This window comes from Rhinoderma darwinii (genome assembly GCF_050947455.1).
Source record: "Rhinoderma darwinii isolate aRhiDar2 chromosome 2 unlocalized genomic scaffold, aRhiDar2.hap1 SUPER_2_unloc_31, whole genome shotgun sequence".
NCBI classification, from domain to species: domain Eukaryota; kingdom Metazoa; phylum Chordata; class Amphibia; order Anura; family Rhinodermatidae; genus Rhinoderma; species Rhinoderma darwinii.
Genome location: NW_027461698.1, coordinates 189,470 through 208,625, shown reverse-complemented (window position 1 = coordinate 208,625; position 19,156 = coordinate 189,470). Strand labels below are relative to the sequence as shown.

The following is a 19,156-nucleotide window of genomic DNA, read 5'->3' as shown; positions in this document are numbered from 1 at the left end:
GGGTGCCGATGGGAGTACCTGCTAGAGCGAAAGCAGGGAAACCAGTTGACGCGCCCCCGGAAGCACCAGCTGAAGGTCTCCCCCCTTCTCGCCAGTTGGGGGAGACAAGCATAGCTACCTCTGAGGTGACAGAAGTCCCGGAAACGGCCGCGAGTGCGTTTCCTGCCCCTATCGTAGGGGAGGAGGCTGCCATACAATATGCTCCAGAAACCTTGCCCGTGGAGTCCATCTGGGACCCATTTGCGATAAGTGCCTCAGGTATGGCGGGGGGTCAGCTGTCTGACATGAGTTCCTCTCCAATCTCCTCAAGTTATACAGTCGGTTTGAAGTCGGAGGGCGATGAGAGTTCGAGTGAGGTCTCTGGTAACGCCGAGGACTGCTGAGGCCACCTCGGGTAAGATTACATAAGACTGTCTCTTTTCCCTTTTCCTCATGGCAGAGTTAGGTGGCATTTCCTTAAATGTTAGGAGCGTGCATTCTAAGACGAGAAGAGCTGCCCTGTTTGACTATCTTTCTATTTTTTCCGCCACCGTTTTTTTCCTACAGGAATGCTGTATCCCACATCGCACGAACTACAACAAATATAAGGAAGACTGGAGACTCGGACCTTCAGTGTGGTCCGGGTCTAACGATTCCAGAGCCGCAGGTGTCGCCATTTTATTTAAAGGGAACGTTTTAATTGACAGTTTTAATGAAATTTTACCAGGTAGAATTTTATTGGTCAAAGCTTTTATAGACGGTATTAGATGGCAGTTTTTAAATTTTTATGGGTCCTCGGACAAGAATGAAAGAGCTAGAATGCTAGAGATTTTACCCCTTTTTTTAAACGATTCAGCGGGTGATTTTAATTGTATTTTAAAGGGGGAACGCCGGTTCTCTAACTCAGTAAGCAGGAATTATGACAAAACCTCCTCATTATTAAAAGATATAGTTACTGATTTTAAACTTACTGATGTTTTTAAGAAATGTAACAGCAATTTATCTGCAGAGGCCGGCGTCACCTGGAGCAATGTGAACTGTAGCTCCAGGATCGATTTTATATTCTGCTCTTATCAAGTACTGCCTTTTAAATGTGATCTTAATCCCAATGTTTTATCTGATCATAAATTATTGTATTTTAAAGTTAAAAATGATATTGGGAAAAATACTGTCAAAAAAGCCTGGAAAATGAACGTTTCCCTTTTAGATGATCCGCAAATTTTATCTGATTTTATTACCTTTTATAAGGGCTGCAGACGGGTAAGACATCCAAATATGTCCATAGTCTCATGGTGGGAGAAAATAAAAATAAAAATAAGAGACTTTTTCATAAAAATCGGAAGGAGAAAAGCAAAAGAAAAACAGGATTTTTTTGCTAATTTGAATACCCGTCTGCAGACCCAATACAAGTTCAGAGAACAGGGTATGCAGGTGGAGGAGGAGATTATGGAGATTAGGAAGGAGATCTCCCAGTGCCTGGAGCAGAGAGGTAAGGAAATTGTCTTTCGTTCAAAAATGAAACACCTCGAGGAAAATGAGACCTGCTCCAGGTACTTTTTTAAGAAAATTAACGATAAGCATACCCTGTTAGACAATGTTGATGGAGATACAAACACTGACAATATTTTAAAAAAGGTACACAGATTTTATGCGGATCTTTTTAATATAAAGCTTGTTAATGTTGATTTGATGAACGACTCATTGAAGGAGGTTGACGCTGTTTTAAATCCTGTCTCCAAAGATTTTTTATTACAGGATATTACGGAACAGGAGATTTTAGATACCATCAAGAGTTTTAAAACAGGTAAAGTCCCTGGCCCTGATGGTATACCCATAGAGTTTTATGTCACATTTTATGGAGTTTTAAAAGAGGATCTCTATTCCCTTTTTACTCAAGTTTTTAGAACAAAAGCCCTCCCGGGGTCCTGGAAGAAAGGTGAGGTGTCCCTGCTTTATAAAAAGGGGGACAAAACAGATATTAAAAACTGGAGGCCTATCACCTTACTGAACACAGACTACAAAATAATGGCCAAGATTTGCGCGAATAGGCTAAAGGCTGTTATAGAGAAAATCGTCCACTCCAACCAAGTCTGTGGGATACCTGGGAGGAGCATATGGGACAATTTAAACCTTTTAAAAGATGCTATTGGTGATACGAAGGAGAGAAAAGGCAGATTGGCGGTTTTATCCATAGATTTCGAGAAAGCCTTTGATAGAGTATCACATTTTTATCTTTTTAAGGTTTTAGAAAAGATGGGTATACCAGAAGGCTTTTTACAGTCTCTGAAGGCCTTTTATGAAAATTGTACGAGCAAGATTTTAGTAAAGGGTTTTAAGACACAGGATGTCCTTTTAAACTCCGGAGTGAAGCAGGGGTGTCCCTTGTCCCCACTACTTTTTATATGTGCGATCGAGCCTCTACTCTGCAGATTGAGGAATGACAAGCAGATATGTGGAGTCCCCCTGCCGGGCGGGGGGGGACTAGAGGCAAAAGTGGTGGGGTACATGGATGATGTCGCGGTCCTGTGCAGGGACGCCCCGTCACTGCAAAAAGCATTACAACAGATATACCAATTTTGCTGCTCCTCCGGTTTTAAAGTCAATTTTAATAAAAGTAATATTTTAAATATTGGCAATATGATTTTACAGGACATTCCAGTCCCTGTGTCGGAGTCTGTACAGATTTTAGGGGTCTCCTTCAATGAGTCAAACAATGGTTTTATCAGTTGGGACTTGGTGGCACAAAAAGTTAATAAGAAAATTTGTTTATGGAATCTTAGAAAACTGACAATGGAGGGAAAAATTTTAATCACAAAAATGGTGATTTTACCAATTTTATTATATCTAAGTATGGTTTTCCCTCCCCCTGATATTTTATTAAAAAAGATTACCAAGGCATGTTTTACATTTTTATGGAATTCTAGGATGGAGAAGCTCAGGAGAGAAAAAGTGATGTTGCCAAAGCTAATGGGTGGTAAAGATTTTCCAAATATAAAAGCATTTCTTTTAATCCATTTTTTTACACTGTGTCTTAATACTGTTTTTAAGGAACACTACTGGTCTTATTTTATCCGTTTTAACACTGGCTATTTTATGAGGAGGTACGGATGGTTCTCTACGGTTTTAAGCTCGCCATATGCTTTTAACCTGCCAGACCAGTATAAGATTTTAGAAAAAATAGTGAACCTTTTTAACCTAAAAGACAAAAGAATAGAAGATGTAAAAAATAGTAAATATGTTTTAAAGGAAATAAAGGAAAATGTTTTAATAGCCCCCATTAGCAATTTTAATGAAAACAAATGCAAAATTATCTGGAGCATGGTTAATGCTAAATTCATTTTTAATTCACAGAAGGATCTGGCCTGGAGCTGCGCCCACGAGTGTCTTCCATGCCGGGCATTCCAGCATCGAAGGGGACTGACCAACTCGGCTGCGTGTCCAAGGGGAGGATGCCGCGATGACGAGACAGTCTTACATCTCTTTTGGCAATGCTATTTTTCACAACTGATATGGACAAAAATCCTCCCCTTGATGAAGAAGATAACCGGAATAAAGAGAATTACAAGTGAAGGCGTTTTTTACGGATGTCTGGAGTGCCCAACAAGGACTCAGAAAATTATGGCATGGAAGATTACTAACTGCGTTAAAGCAGCTCTGTGGGCGGCCAGGAATATTCTTTTATTCAAACATGAAATTTTATCTGTGAATGATATTTTAGGAATTTGTTTTTATGAAATGCACAAGTATTATCTTTTAGACAAAAAATTCTCTCCTGTTTTAAGTAGAAAATGGTTTTTTAGCGAATGGAATTCTATAATATGATGCCACCAAGTGCCCTTTTATAAATTGTATGATTTTAATCTGACAATTTGTATTTATTTTTTAACCATTGTTGTAAAATCTGAATCTCTGTAAAAATGTTGAAAAATGTTGATTTATTGTAAAATCTGAAAAATTTTAAATAAACGGTTACCCCCAAAGTTGGGGTAGTCAACTTAAAAAAATCTGTTCTTATCAGTTTAATATCTGATACGTCCCCTATCTGGGGACCATATATTAAATGGATTTTTAGAACAGGGAGATGGAAATAGAGCTTGCTCTGTCCACTCCACGCATTGACCTGGTATTGCAGTATTTCCAGGACCGGTGCACCCTTTCCTTATGTGTTTACTAAAATCAGATTCCAAAAGTGCTTTTTGTGTTTGCCATTGTTTTTGTCTTTCGGATGGGATCTCCCCTTTTAATCCCATTATTTCAACACCTGTTGGACAATGCATTTGTACAGTCATGTGTGATAATGAGCTAATTTATTAAATGCAATTAATTAATACATTGCCACCTCTTGTTTTGTGTCGTCTGTGTTTCTGTGTTTCCGGCATTTCACATTGGAACAGCTCATTCACCTTCCTTGTCTTCTCTCCGCCCTCCCTCCTAGGTAGGTTAAAGAGCTGCACCTGAGCCAGCCACTGATTGATGCAGCACCATAGTCAAATAGTGGAGTGGAGTAGGGGAACAGCAAACAGCCATTAAAGCAGCCAGCCCGCCCGCCCGTCACAATGGACCTACCTGTGTACACTAGATGGATGTGATGGAATGTACTGTGGTCCCTACATTTCAAGAAGAAGTAAGAATTGCAGTTGCAACAAACCCTTGCTTGCCTACAAAGAGAGCAGCAATTTGGATTTGTTACTATGTTACCTGGAAGAATAACAAACTGTGCAAGGATGGAGGTTGTAGGAGCAAGGAGAACAAGTTGTCTGTAAAGTTGGTGGATGCCTATTTTCCATTTTGCAGTCCCTTGTCTCCCTCTTGTGGCCTCCTGGAGGCAACTAGCTGTGCAAAAAAAAGACAGCCTGGGGGCCGGCTGTTGCAGTGTTGCCCTCTCAGGCAACACTGAGTGACTGACTGAGCCGCACCGTCTTATATAAAGTTCAGACGGAACTTTGCACGTGTCATAGTGGAGACCTCAGGAGCCAGAGCCAGCTTTCTGACATCATAATGGGGCCTCAGAGATAAAAGCCTGGGCCCAGGCAGTGTTGGTCAGTGCTGCTCAGCAGGCAGCACTGGACTGGATTAAAGCTGATACAAGGTGTGAAAGGAGAAGGGGTGGCAGTGGGCATGCACTTACTGCTGCTGCTGCTGCTGCCAGTGTTTGCACGGTAGGAGGGCATTTGGGCGTTGCCAGGAAGGCGTTTTTATGTCGATTCCTCCTCTTTCAGCACTGCATTGTGGTGCAAGCAAAAGAAGCAAAACGCGCGGCACGTTCGGGTTATCGCTTCTCGGCCTTTTGGCTAAGATCAAGTGTAGTATCTGTTCTTATCAGTTTAATATCTGATACGTCCCCTATCTGGGGACCATATATTAAATGGATTTTTAGAACAGGGAGATGGAAATAGAGCTTGCTCTGTCCACTCCACGCATTGACCTGGTATTGCAGTATTTCCAGGACCGGTGCACCCTTTCCTTATGTGTTTACTAAAATCAGATTCCAAAAGTGCTTTTTGTGTTTGACATTGTTTTTGTCTTTCGGATGGGATCTCCCCTTTTAATCCCATTATTTCAACACCTGTTGGACAATGCATTTGTACAGTCATGTGTGATAATGAGCTAATTTATTAAATGCAATTAATTAATACATTGCCACCTCTTGTTTTGTGTCGTCTGTGTTTCTGTGTTTCCGGCATTTCACATTGGAACAGCTCATTCACCTTCCTTGTCTTCTCTCCGCCCTCCCTCCTAGGTAGGTTAAAGAGCTGCACCTGAGCCAGCCACTGATTGATGCAGCACCATAGTCAAATAGTGGAGTGGAGTAGGGGAACAGCAAACAGCCATTAAAGCAGCCAGCCCGCCCGCCCGCCCGTCACAATGGACCTACCTGTGTACACTAGATGGATGTGATGGAATGTACTGTGGTCCCTACATTTCAAGAAGAAGTAAGAATTGCAGTTGCAACAAACCCTTGCTTGCCTACAAAGAGAGCAGCAATTTGGATTTGTTACTATGTTACCTGGAAGAATAACAAACTGTGCAAGGATGGAGGTTGTAGGAGCAAGGAGAACAAGTTGTCTGTAAAGTTGGTGGATGCCTATTTTCCATTTTGCAGTCCCTTGTCTCCCTCTTGTGGCCTCCTGGAGGCAACTAGCTGTGCAAAAAAAAGACAGCCTGGGGGCCGGCTGTTGCAGTGTTGCCCTCTCAGGCAACACTGAGTGACTGACTGAGCCGCACCGTCTTATATAAAGTTCAGACGGAACTTTGCACGTGTCATAGTGGAGACCTCAGGAGCCAGAGCCAGCTTTCTGACATCATAATGGGGCCTCAGAGATAAAAGCCTGGGCCCAGGCAGTGTTGGTCAGTGCTGCTCAGCAGGCAGCACTGGACTGGATTAAAGCTGATACAAGGTGTGAAAGGAGAAGGGGTGGCAGTGGGCATGCACTTACTGCTGCTGCTGCTGCTGCTGCTGCTGCTGCCAGTGTTTGCACGGCAGGAGGGCATTTGGGCGTTGCCAGGAAGGCGTTTTTATGTCGATTCCTCCTCTTTCAGCACTGCATTGTGGTGCAAGCAAAAGAAGCAAAACGCGCGGCACGTTCGGGTTATCGCTTCTCGGCCTTTTGGCTAAGATCAAGTGTAGTATCTGTTCTTATCAGTTTAATATCTGATACGTCCCGTATCTGGGGACCATATATTAAATGGATTTTTAGAACAGGGAGATGGAAATAGAGCTTGCTCTGTCCACTCCACGCATTGACCTGGTATTGCAGTATTTCCAGGACCGGTGCACCCTTTCCTTATGTGTTTACTAAAATCAGATTCCAAAAGTGCTTTTTGTGTTTGCCATTGTTTTTGTCTTTCGGATGGGATCTCCCCTTTTAATCCCATTATTTCAACACCTGTTGGACAATGCATTTGTACAGTCATGTGTGATAATGAGCTAATTTATTAAATGCAATTAATTAATACATTGCCACCTCTTGTTTTGTGTCGTCTGTGTTTCTGTGTTTCCGGCATTTCACATTGGAACAGCTCATTCACCTTCCTTGTCTTCTCTCCGCCCTCCCTCCTAGGTAGGTTAAAGAGCTGCACCTGAGCCAGCCACTGATTGATGCAGCACCATAGTCAAATAGTGGAGTGGAGTAGGGGAACAGCAAACAGCCATTAAAGCAGCCAGCCCGCCCGCCCGCCCGCCCGCCCGTCACAATGGACCTACCTGTGTACACTAGATGGATGTGATGGAATGTACTGTGGTCCCTACATTTCAAGAAGAAGTAAGAATTGCAGTTGCAACAAACCCTTGCTTGCCTACAAAGAGAGCAGCAATTTGGATTTGTTACTATGTTACCTGGAAGAATAACAAACTGTGCAAGGATGGAGGTTGTAGGAGCAAGGACAACAAGTTGTCTGTAAAGTTGGTGGATGCCTATTTTCCATTTTGCAGTCCCTTGTCTCCCTCTTGTGGCCTCCTGGAGGCAACTAGCTGTGCAAAAAAAAGACAGCCTGGGGGCCGGCTGTTGCAGTGTTGCCCTCTCAGGCAACACTGAGTGACTGACTGAGCCGCACCGTCTTATATAAAGTTCAGACGGAACTTTGCACGTGTCATAGTGGAGACCTCAGGAGCCAGAGCCAGCTTTCTGACATCATAATGGGGCCTCAGAGATAAAAGCCTGGGCCCAGGCAGTGTTGGTCAGTGCTGCTCAGCAGGCAGCACTGGACTGGATTAAAGCTGATACAAGGTGTGAAAGGAGAAGGGGTGGCAGTGGGCATGCACTTACTGCTGCTGCTGCTGCTGCTGCTGCCAGTGTTTGCACGGCAGGAGGGCATTTGGGCGTTGCCAGGAAGGCGTTTTTATGTCGATTCCTCATCTTTCAGCACTGCATTGTGGTGCAAGCAAAAGAAGCAAAACGCGCGGCACGTTCGGGTTATCGCTTCTCGGCCTTTTGGCTAAGATCAAGTGTAGTATCTGTTCTTATCAGTTTAATATCTGATACGTCCCCTATCTGGGGACCATATATTAAATGGATTTTTAGAACAGGGAGATGGAAATAGAGCTTGCTCTGTCCACTCCACGCATTGACCTGGTATTGCAGTATTTCCAGGACCGGTGCACCCTTTCCTTATGTTTTTTTCTAAAATCAGATTCCAAAAGTGCTTTTTGTGTTTGCCATTGTTTTTGTCTTTCGGATGGGATCTCCCCTTTTAATCCCATTATTTCAACACCTGTTGGACAATGCATTTGTACAGTCATGTGTGATAATGAGCTAATTTATTAAATGCAATTAATTAATACATTGCCACCTCTTGTTTTGTGTCGTCTGTGTTTCTGTGTTTCCGGCATTTCACATTGGAACAGCTCATTCACCTTCCTTGTCTTCTCTCCGCCCTCCCTCCTAGGTAGGTTAAAGAGCTGCACCTGAGCCAGCCACTGATTGATGCAGCACCATAGTCAAATAGTGGAGTGGAGTAGGGGAACAGCAAACAGCCATTAAAGCAGCCAGCCCGCCCGCCCGCCCGTCACAATGGACCTACCTGTGTACACTAGATGGATGTGATAGAATGTACTGTGGTCCCTACATTTCAAGAAGAAGTAAGAATTGCAGTTGCAACAAACCCTTCCTTGCCTACAAAGAGAGCAGCAATTTGGATTTGTTACTATGTTACCTGGAAGAATAACAAACTGTGCAAGGATGGAGGTTGTAGGAGCAAGGAGAACAAGTTGTCTGTAAAGTTGGTGGATGCCTATTTTCCATTTTGCAGTCCCTTGTCTCCCTCTTGTGGCCTCCTGGAGGCAACTAGCTGTGCAAAAAAAAGACAGCCTGGGGGCCGGCTGTTGCAGTGTTGCCCTCTCAGGCAACACTGAGTGACTGACTGAGCCGCACCGTCTTATATAAAGTTCAGACGGAACTTTGCACGTGTCATAGTGGAGACCTCAGGAGCCAGAGCCAGCTTTCTGACATCATAATGGGGCCTCAGAGATAAAAGCCTGGGCCCAGGCAGTGTTGGTCAGTGCTGCTCAGCAGGCAGCACTGGACTGGATTAAAGCTGATACAAGGTGTGAAAGGAGAAGGGGTGGCAGTGGGCATGCACTTACTGCTGCTGCTGCTGCTGCTGCTGCCAGTGTTTGCACGGCAGGAGGGCATTTGGGCGTTGCCAGGAAGGCGTTTTTATGTCGATTCCTCCTCTTTCAGCACTGCATTGTGGTGCAAGCAAAAGAAGCAAAACGCGCGGCACGTTCGGGTTATCGCTTCTCGGCCTTTTGGCTAAGATCAAGTGTAGTATCTGTTCTTATCAGTTTAATATCTGATACGTCCCCTATCTGGGGACCATATATTAAATGGATTTTTAGAACAGGGAGATGGAAATAGAGCTTGCTCTGTCCACTCCACGCATTGACCTGGTATTGCAGTATTTCCAGGACCGGTGCACCCTTTCCTTATGTGTTTACTAAAATCAGATTCCAAAAGTGCTTTTTGTGTTTGCCATTGTTTTTGTCTTTCGGATGGGATCTCCCCTTTTAATCCCATTATTTCAACACCTGTTGGACAATGCATTTGTACAGTCATGTGTGATAATGAGCTAATTTATTAAATGCAATTAATTAATACATTGACACCTCTTGTTTTGTGTCGTCTGTGTTTCTGTGTTTCCGGCATTTCACATTGGAACAGCTCATTCACCTTCCTTGTCTTCTCTCCGCCCTCCCTCCTAGGTAGGTTAAAGAGCTGCACCTGAGCCAGCCACTGATTGATGCAGCACCATAGTCAAATAGTGGAGTGGATTAGGGGAACAGCAAACAGCCATTAAAGCAGCCAGGCCGCCCGCCCGCCCGCCCGTCACAATGGACCTACCTGTGTACACTAGATGGATGTGATGGAATGTACTGTGGTCCCTACATTTCAAGAAGAAGTAAGAATTGCAGTTGCAACAAACCCTTGCTTGCCTACAAAGAGAGCAGCAATTTGGATTTGTTACTATGTTACCTGGAAGAATAACAAACTGTGCAAGGATGGAGGTTGTAGGAGCAAGGAGAACAAGTTGTCTGTAAAGTTGGTGGATGCCTATTTTCCATTTTGCAGTCCCTTGTCTCCCTCTTGTGGCCTCCTGGAGGCAACTAGCTGTGCAAAAAAAAGACAGCCTGGGGGCCAGCTGTTGCAGTGTTGCCCTCTCAGGCAACACTGAGTGACTGACTGAGCCGCACCGTCTTATATAAAGTTCAGACGGAACTTTGCACGTGTCATAGTGGAGACCTCAGGAGCCAGAGCCAGCTTTCTGACATCATAATGGGGCCTCAGAGATAAAAGCCTGGGCCCAGGCAGTGTTGGTCAGTGCTGCTCAGCAGGCAGCACTGGACTGGATTAAAGCTGATACAAGGTGTGAAAGGAGAAGGGGTGGCAGTGGGCATGCACTTACTGCTGCTGCTGCTGCTGCTGCTGCTGCCAGTGTTTGCACGGCAGGAGGGCATTTGGGCGTTGCCAGGAAGGCGTTTTTATGTCGATTCCTCCTCTTTCAGCACTGCATTGTGGTGCAAGCAAAAGAAGCAAAACGCGCGGCACGTTCGGGTTATCGCTTCTCGGCCTTTTGGCTAAGATCAAGTGTAGTATCTGTTCTTATCAGTTTAATATCTGATACGTCCCCTATCTGGGGACCATATATTAAATGGATTTTTAGAACAGGGAGATGGAAATAGAGCTTGCTCTGTCCACTCCACGCATTGACCTGGTATTGCAGTATTTCCAGGACCGGTGCACCCTTTCCTTATGTGTTTACTAAAATCAGATTCCAAAAGTGCTTTTTGTGTTTGCCATTGTTTTTGTCTTTCGGATGGGATCTCCCCTTTTAATCCCATTATTTCAACACCTGTTGGACAATGCATTTGTACAGTCATGTGTGATAATGAGCTAATTTATTAAATGCAATTAATTAATACATTGCCACCTCTTGTTTTGTGTCGTCTGTGTTTCTGTGTTTCCGGCATTTCACATTGGAACAGCTCATTCACCTTCCTTGTCTTCTCTCCGCCCTCCCTCCTAGGTAGGTTAAAGAGCTGCACCTGAGCCAGCCACTGATTGATGCAGCACCATAGTCAAATAGTGGAGTGGAGTAGGGGAACAGCAAACAGCCATTAAAGCAGCCAGCCCGCCCGCCCGCCCGCCCGCCCGTCACAATGGACCTACCTGTGTACACTAGATGGATGTGATGGAATGTACTGTGGTCCCTACATTTCAAGAAGAAGTAAGAATTGCAGTTGCAACAAACCCTTGTTTGCCTACAAAGAGAGCAGCAATTTGGATTTGTTACTATGTTACCTGGAAGAATAACAAACTGTGCAAGGATGGAGGTTGTAGGAGCAAGGAGAACAAGTTGTCTGTAAAGTTGGTGGATGCCTATTTTCCATTTTGCAGTCCCTTGTCTCCCTCTTGTGGCCTCCTGGAGGCAACTAGCTGTGCAAAAAAAAGACAGCCTGGGGGCCGGCTGTTGCAGTGTTGCCCTCTCAGGCAACACTGAGTGACTGACTGAGCCGCACCGTCTTATATAAAGTTCAGACGGAACTTTGCACGTGTCATAGTGGAGACCTCAGGAGCCAGAGCCAGCTTTCTGACATCATAATGGGGCCTCAGAGATAAAAGCCTGGGCCCAGGCAGTGTTGGTCAGTGCTGCTCAGCAGGCAGCACTGGACTGGATTAAAGCTGATACAAGGTGTGAAAGGAGAAGGGGTGGCAGTGGGCATGCACTTACTGCTGCTGCTGCTGCTGCTGCCAGTGTTTGCATGGCAGGAGGGCATTTGGGCGTTGCCAGGAAGGCGTTTTTATGTTGATTCCTCCTCTTTCAGCACTGCATTGTGGTGCAAGCAAAAGAAGCAAATCCTGTCTTGCTTCCTCTCCGGCCTTTATTCACCTCCCGCTTAGTAGCTGTGAGTGTGTGTGAGCCTGCAGGGCCCCATGGAATTGCCTAGGAGTAGGCTGAATCGCTGCAAGGGGTGAACAGCAGTATTGGGCAGGCTCGGTCAACGCGCGGCCCGTTCGGGTTATCGCTTCTCGGCCTTTTGGCACGATCTCGTGTCATTAGGTGATCAGCATGTCATGCCCTTGGCCTTTTGGCATCGCCACCTCGGTGGCTTAAGCCATCTGCTGCTATTAGGGGGTAGGCTGAGTGATCATTAGTAGAGCGATCATGGGAGCTAGGCTCCGCTACGCTGGGATCGGGGAAACCCGGATCAAGAACGCTTTCGGTATCGACGTACCCTTGGATAAAAGAGATCTGTTTTCATTGAAGCATCTGGTGCAAGACATCCTCTTCAAGACCCTCAATGTCAGCAGGAGCGACATTCTATGCCTTCAGGACCCTAGAGGTAACCGTTTTACTCTTGTTCTCAACAGTCTCAATGCTTGTTACAATTTGTATGCGACAATCAAGGCAAACCTGCAAAATACTGAGCTGGATGGACTTGTCTTCACTGTGCTGTATAACAATGATGTGCCATTGGTTGTGCTTATGTACAATCCTCATGTGTTGGTGGAGGACATTCTTTCTTTTCTAAGGAAGTACTGCTCCTATGCAAGTTATTCCCACCAGGTTCTAAACACTGAGTCTATATGGACTGGAAAACATAAGTTTTTTGTGCGCTTTGAAGAGGACCCTGCAGGACCATTGGGGGTTAAATACCCTCCCAGAAATTTTGCAATTGGCCGTGATAAAGGTTATTTATTTTTCCCCCAGCCTCCTGTGTTTTGCAGGAAGTGTAAAACGTATGGGCATACTTATGAAGACTGCACACAGGAAGGGGTTACATGCAACAAATGCAACCAGGATGGTCATCTGGCTAAAGACTGTAAGAATCCTATTGTGTGCAACATGTGTAGTACAGTGGGACATGCATTTAAAAACTGCCCAATGCGTGCAAAAAATAAGAGGGTGAGGACTATGGCGGAGGTAGTAGCAGGTGAAGCCAGTGGCAGTACATCTAATGTGGTTCTAAGCTCTGTTGTCCAGGGAATTCAGGAGCCGACGCCTAAGGAGCCTGCTGAGCCGACGCCTCCCAGAGGGCCTGCTGGGCCATCACCTCCTGGGGAGCCTGCTGAATCTCTCACTGAGCTAACTCATGCTAGCAAAACGGTGGCTGAAGAAATGGAAGTGGCTTTGTTGGAAGGAGACCTGCCTCACCCCTCTGATGACTTGACTGGTTTGAGGGGGGATGGTGAGATAGATGCTTCTCTCTCCAGGACTCCGGTCTTGTCCTGGGAAGGAATTTACATAGAACAAGATGGCGGAGGTGGCCAAGGAGACTTTCCATCTTCTCTTGTGAGATCTGCTGAGGAGGAGGGAGAAGGGTCGTCTTCCAAAAGACTACGTACTATGCTGTCACCCTTGAGTGAGGATGGAGCCAGCCCAGACAGGGGAATTTACCCTATCTCTCATTTCTCTGAGGATTTTCCTTTTTTAGGGGAGGACGCAGAAAAAGCTGTCTTCGTGTCCGGTTGCCAGCCTCCAGGAGGCGTAGGCTGATCAGACAGTGGGGTATCGGTGGTTACGTTCGTAAAAAGATCAAGATATGGGCTCCAAAACTACATTTAATGTCATATCCATAAATGTCAGACAAATAGCATCTAAGTCTAGACGTGCTTTAGTTTTGGATCATGTCAGGAATCTTGGAGCAGAAATTTCTTGCCTGCAGGAATGTGGCATATCTGAACCACCGGGGGAGGGGGATTGGCCCTATGGGCAATGTGTTTGGTCAGGGTCTTCGTTTAATAAAAATGATGGTGTAGGGATACTACTGGGGAATAAGGGTATAAACTTGGAGAGTTACACAGTGGTTGAAATAGGTCGATGTTTGATTGCAGTAGTGTGTTGTAGGGGATTTAGGGTCAGGGTGATAAATACGTATTGCCCTACAGACAGGGCGAGTAGGCTGGCTTTGTTAGAAAAGCTGAGCATTTTCCTACCTGGGAGGATACCTACAATTTTTGTAGGAGATTTCAATTGCTCCTTTGATGGAGAGGGCCTGGATGTGACCGGGAAAAAGTTAAATCAATTAATGTCTGACTTTTCTTTTCTAGATACGGCAGAAATGCATTTGGGTAAGCCACCACCACCAACGTATAAATCAGACAGAGGAGGGGTTGAGTCTAGGATTGACCGTATATGTGTATCCAAGAATCTAGTTTGTAAGACTTTTGTTCAAAGTGAGGTACCATTTTCGGATCATGTATGTTTGCAAGTATGGATGGAAGGTAATTGTAAATTTAGTTTTGGGAGGGGTGTATGGAAGTTGAATAGTAGATTATTAGAGGATGTGGAAGTGATGGATGAGTTTAAGTGTAAGTATGCTGTGTGGAAAAGGGAGAAAAATAGTTTTAAAGATGTGCTTAAGTGGTGGGATTGGGTGAAAGTGCAGATTAAAAATTTTTTTGTAAGATGGGGACATAAACAAGCTACTAGACTACGTAATCAGTATAAAGATCTGAATGTTAGGATAGAATGGTTACGTAAGATGGGTGAAAATGGGATTGATATGAGTGATTTGTTGGAAGAGGCCAGAAAGGAGTTAAAGCAGGTTTTGGAAAGAAAAGGTAAAGAAATCATTTTTAGATCAAAAGTGGAATATCTAGATAAAAATGAAAAATGTACAAGATTTTTTTTCAAAAAAATGTGTGGTAAGAAAGAAGATATGAATGAAGTTGTTAATGAGAAAGGTGAGTGTATGGAGGGTGTAGATGTGGTAAAAGTGGTGGAATCATACTATTCAGAGTTGTATGGGAAAAAATGGATTGATAATGGTTTGATGAATGAGGTTTTGGGTGGTTTGGAAAGTGTCCTTGGTGAGGATGACTGCGTGGGGTTGAATGAAGAGATAACTCTTGAAGAAGTGAAGAATGTGATAATGAGTGCGGGGAAAAATAAAACTCCTGGTAAAGATGGAATTCCGGTGGAATTCTACGTAAAGATGTGGGAGGTAATTGGGGTAGACTTGCTGGAAGTGTGTAAGAATATATGGGATAAGGGGGTTTTGTGTGAGTCTATGAAAGAAGGTGTGATTGTTTTGATCTACAAGAAAGGAGACAAGAAGTGTTTGAGTAATTGGAGGCCAATTTCATTATTGAATGCAGATTATAAATGTTTTAGTAAAATCTTGGCTAATCGTATGCGTGAGGTGGTAGGTAAAATTGTAGGGGAGGAGCAAGTGTGTGCTGTGCCAGGTAGAAGTATGACTGATAATTTGGTTTTGTTGAGAGATTTGATTGGTGACTGTATGAGTAGGAAACAGAAGTGTATGATGCTTGCATTGGATTTTGAAAAGGCTTTCGATAGGGTGTCGCACGGGTTTATGTTTGCGGTACTTGCTAGGATGGGTTTCTCCACTAGGTTTTTGGAAGGTGTGAAGTGTTTGTACAGGGATGTGTCAAGTGAAGTTTTGGTGAATGGTAATTTAAGTTCAAAAGTATGTGTAGAATCTGGGGTTAGACAGGGGTGCCCTATGTCCCCTGTTTTGTTTATTTGTGTAATTGAAGTTCTGATGTGTTTAGTAAGAAGAGATAAGGTAATGAGAGGTTTTCTGATCCCAGGGAGTGGGGGTAAATGTGTTAAAATTTTGGGTTATATGGATGATGTGGTGGTTGTGAGTGATTGTATGGCTGGGCTGAATAGAGTTAAATTATGGTTGGATTTCTTCTGTGGTGCATCTGCTTTTAAAGTGAATTGGGGTAAGTGTGTATTCAAGTGTTTTGGGGACAGGGGAGTAAGAATGGGAGGGGTGCGAAATGAAGTGGGTGCAGTGAAAGTGTTGGGGATTCAGTTTAATGATGATTTAAGAGGGAATGAGAGTTGGGATGAATGCGGCTTGAGAATTGAGAGGAAGTTAAATTTTTGGAGGCTTAGGGACCTGACCCTATCGGGGAAGGTATTAATAATAAAATCGGTTATTCTGCCAATTCTGGTCTTTGTGGCTTGTGTTTTTCCAACCGCCAGTAGGAAGATTAAGAAGTTAGAGAAAATGGTTTTTACTTTTTTTTGGGGAAGCCGAATGGAGAAACTGAAGCGTGAATTTGTGTATAAGTCTTGTGAGAATGGGGGTTTGGGTTTTCCACATGTTGAGGTTTTTCTTGGGCTTAATTATATTAAAATGGTGGTGGTTCTTTTGGGAAAAGGAAGTAAGAGCGCGTATATGGTTAGGTATATGGCGGGTTGGATGCTTTATGGGTTAGATTGGGTTAAGAGAGATGCTACTGTGCCTGTTGCGTATGTATGTCCTGTATGGTATATTCTGATTGAAAAATTTATTAGGAAGCATGATTTGATTGCAGTTCCAATGGGTGAGTTTAAGAATAAGAAGGCTGTGTCAAAAAGGTTGTGTGTGAATGAGGTTGTCTGTAATATTGTGGGTTTGAGAGGACAGGATGTTGTGAATGTTTGGAAGAAGTTAAGTGTGACAGGTATGTCAAATAGGCAAAAAGACATAGTGTGGATGGCGATGCATGATATTTTGCCTGTTAGAGATGTGCAGAGGAGGAGGATGTTAGTTAGATTTGAGGTTTGTCCAAGAGTTGGGTGTGGTTCGTGTGAGACTGTAAGACATCTCTTTTGGGACTGTGATTATGCTTATGAGGTTTGGAGAAGAATGGGTGGTTTGTGTAAGGAATTGGCTGGGGTAAGTTTTATGGATTGGAAGGTCGCAATGTTCGCTATAGGTGCATGTAATAGGGCAAGTGATAGGATATTATGGTTGATTATGGTGTGTATAATGGAGAGCTTGTGGGATGTGCGCAATTTAGGTATTTTCAAGCATAAGTGGGTACCAATTAATGATTGTGTGAGGATGATATTGTCTAGATTATATGTGGTTTATCGCTGGGATAGTCAGTGTGGTGGTGGCATAGACGCAGAGGGAGTTTGGAAATTTAAGAAATGGAGAAGGTTAGTGAAATACAGTTAATTGTTGTTTTCTATCTCTGTTTCAAATGTTGTCCCTTGTTTTATTATGTTTCTTTTTGATCGGAATAAAGTATTACCATGATGATGTATGACTAAGGCAACTTATGCCTTAAAGATGCAAAATGGTTCTTGCGTTGTACTGTTGCTTTAAGTTGAACTGAATGGTATAAAAAAAAAAAAAAAAAATCTGTTCTTATCAGTTTAATATCTGATACGTCCCCTATCTGGGGACCATATATTAAATGGATTTTTAGAACAGGGAGATGGAAATAGAGCTTGCTCTGTCCACTCCACGCATTGACCTGGTATTGCAGTATTTCCAGGACCGGTGCACCCTTTCCTTATGTGTTTACTAAAATCAGATTCCAAAAGTGCTTTTTGTGTTTGCCATTGTTTTTGTCTTTCGGATGGGATCTCCCCTTTTAATCCCATTATTTCAACACCTGTTGGACAATGCATTTGTACAGTCATGTGTGATAATGAGCTAATTTATTAAATGCAATTAATTAATACATTGCCACCTCTTGTTTTGTGTCGTCTGTGTTTCTGTGTTTCCGGCATTTCACATTGGAACAGCTCATTCACCTTCCTTGTCTTCTCTCCGCCCTCCCTCCTAGGTAGGTTAAAGAGCTGCACCTGAGCCAGCCACTGATTGATGCAGCACCATAGTCAAATAGTGGAGTGGAGCAGGGGAACAGCAAACAGCCATTAAAGCAGCCAGCCCGCCCGCCCGCCCGTCACAATGGACCTACCTGTGTACACTAGATGGATGTGATGGAATGTACTGTGGTCCCTACATTTCAAGAAGAAGTAAGAATTGCAGTTGCAACAAACCCTTGCTTGCCTACAAAGAGAGCAGCAATTTGGATTTGTTATTATGTTACCTGGAAGAATAACAAACTGTGCAAGGATGGAGGTTGTAGGAGCAAGGAGAACAAGTTGTCTGTAAAGTTGGTGGATGCCTATTTTCCATTTTGCAGTCCCTTGTCTCCCTCTTGTGGCCTCCTGGAGGCAACTAGCTGTGCAAAAAAAAGACAGCCTGGGGGCCGGCTGTTGCAGTGTTGCCCTCTCAGGCAACACTGAGTGACTGACTGAGCCGCACCGTCTTATATAAAGTTCAGACGGAACTTTGCACGTGTCATAGTGGAGACCTCAGGAGCCAGAGCCAGCTTTCTGACATCATAATGGGGCCTCAGAGATAAAAGCCTGGGCCCAGGCAGTGTTGGTCAGTGCTGCTCAGCAGGCAGCACTGGACTGGATTAAAGCTGATACAAGGTGTGAAAGGAGAAGGGGTGGCAGTGGGCATGCACTTACTGCTGCTGCTGCTGCTGCTGCTGCTGCTGCCAGTGTTTGCACGGCAGGAGGGCATTTGGGCGTTGCCAGGAAGGCGTTTTTATGTCGATTCCTCCTCTTTCAGCACTGCATTGTGGTGCAAGCAAAAGAAGCAAAACGCGCGGCACGTTCGGGTTATCGCTTCTCGGCCTTTTGGCTAAGATCAAGTGTAGTATCTGTTCTTATCAGTTTAATATCTGATACGTCCCCTATCTGGGGACCATATATTAAATGGATTTTTAGAACAGGGAGATGGAAATAGAGCTTGCTCTGTCCACTCCACGCATTGACCTGGTATTGCAGTATTTCCAGGACCGGTGCACCCTTTCCTTATGTGTTTACTAAAATCAGATTCCAAAAGTGCTTTTTGTGTTTGCCATTGTTTTTGTCTTTCGGATGGGATCTCCCCTTTTAATCCCATTATTTCAACACCTGTTGGACAATGCATTTGTACAGTCATGTGTGATAATGAGCTAATTTATTAAATGCAATTAATTAATACATTGCCACCTCTTGTTTTGTGTCGTCTGTGTTTCTGTGTTTCCGGCATTTCACATTGGAACAGCTCATTCACCTTCCTTGTCTTCTCTCCGCCCTCCCTCCTAGGTAGGTTAAAGAGCTTCACCTGAGCCAGCCACTGATTGATGCAGCACCATAGTCAAATAGTGGAGTGGAGTAGGGGAACAGCAAACAGCCATTAAAGCAGCCAGCCCGCCCGCCCGCCCGCCCGCCCGTCACAATGGACCTACCTGTGTACACTAGATGGATGTGATGGAATGTACTGTGGTCCCTACATTTCAAGAAGAAGTAAGAATTGCAGTTGCAACAAACCCTTGCTTGCCTACAAAGAGAGCAGCAATTTGGATTTGTTACTATGTTACCTGGAAGAATAACAAACTGTGCAAGGATGGAGGTTGTAGGAGCA

General features: G+C 44.2%; 8 non-coding genes across 8 annotated transcripts; all 8 read left to right on the top strand.

The window, feature by feature from the left end:
* The first annotated feature begins 3,948 nt into the window (after positions 1–3,948).
* LOC142677577 (U2 spliceosomal RNA) lies at positions 3,949–4,136 on the top strand. Its single transcript, XR_012852578.1, has one exon. It is a non-coding gene; the product is annotated as a U2 spliceosomal RNA (small nuclear RNA).
* A 1,114-nt stretch (positions 4,137–5,250) lies between these two features.
* LOC142677123 (U2 spliceosomal RNA) lies at positions 5,251–5,441 on the top strand. Its single transcript, XR_012852173.1, has one exon. It is a non-coding gene; the product is annotated as a U2 spliceosomal RNA (small nuclear RNA).
* Positions 5,442–6,571: 1,130 nt separating this feature from the next.
* LOC142677507 (U2 spliceosomal RNA) lies at positions 6,572–6,762 on the top strand. Its single transcript, XR_012852520.1, has one exon. It is a non-coding gene; the product is annotated as a U2 spliceosomal RNA (small nuclear RNA).
* A 1,132-nt stretch (positions 6,763–7,894) lies between these two features.
* Positions 7,895–8,085, top strand: LOC142677122 (U2 spliceosomal RNA). Its single transcript, XR_012852172.1, has one exon. It is a non-coding gene; the product is annotated as a U2 spliceosomal RNA (small nuclear RNA).
* A 1,125-nt stretch (positions 8,086–9,210) lies between these two features.
* On the top strand, positions 9,211–9,401 carry LOC142677121 (U2 spliceosomal RNA). Its single transcript, XR_012852171.1, has one exon. It is a non-coding gene; the product is annotated as a U2 spliceosomal RNA (small nuclear RNA).
* Positions 9,402–10,532: 1,131 nt separating this feature from the next.
* Positions 10,533–10,723, top strand: LOC142677120 (U2 spliceosomal RNA). Its single transcript, XR_012852170.1, has one exon. It is a non-coding gene; the product is annotated as a U2 spliceosomal RNA (small nuclear RNA).
* Positions 10,724–17,040: 6,317 nt separating this feature from the next.
* On the top strand, positions 17,041–17,238 carry LOC142677581 (U2 spliceosomal RNA). The gene has a single exon (XR_012852581.1). It is a non-coding gene; the product is annotated as a U2 spliceosomal RNA (small nuclear RNA).
* Positions 17,239–18,368: 1,130 nt separating this feature from the next.
* Positions 18,369–18,559, top strand: LOC142677119 (U2 spliceosomal RNA). The gene has a single exon (XR_012852169.1). It is a non-coding gene; the product is annotated as a U2 spliceosomal RNA (small nuclear RNA).
* The last annotated feature ends 597 nt before the right edge of the window (positions 18,560–19,156 follow it).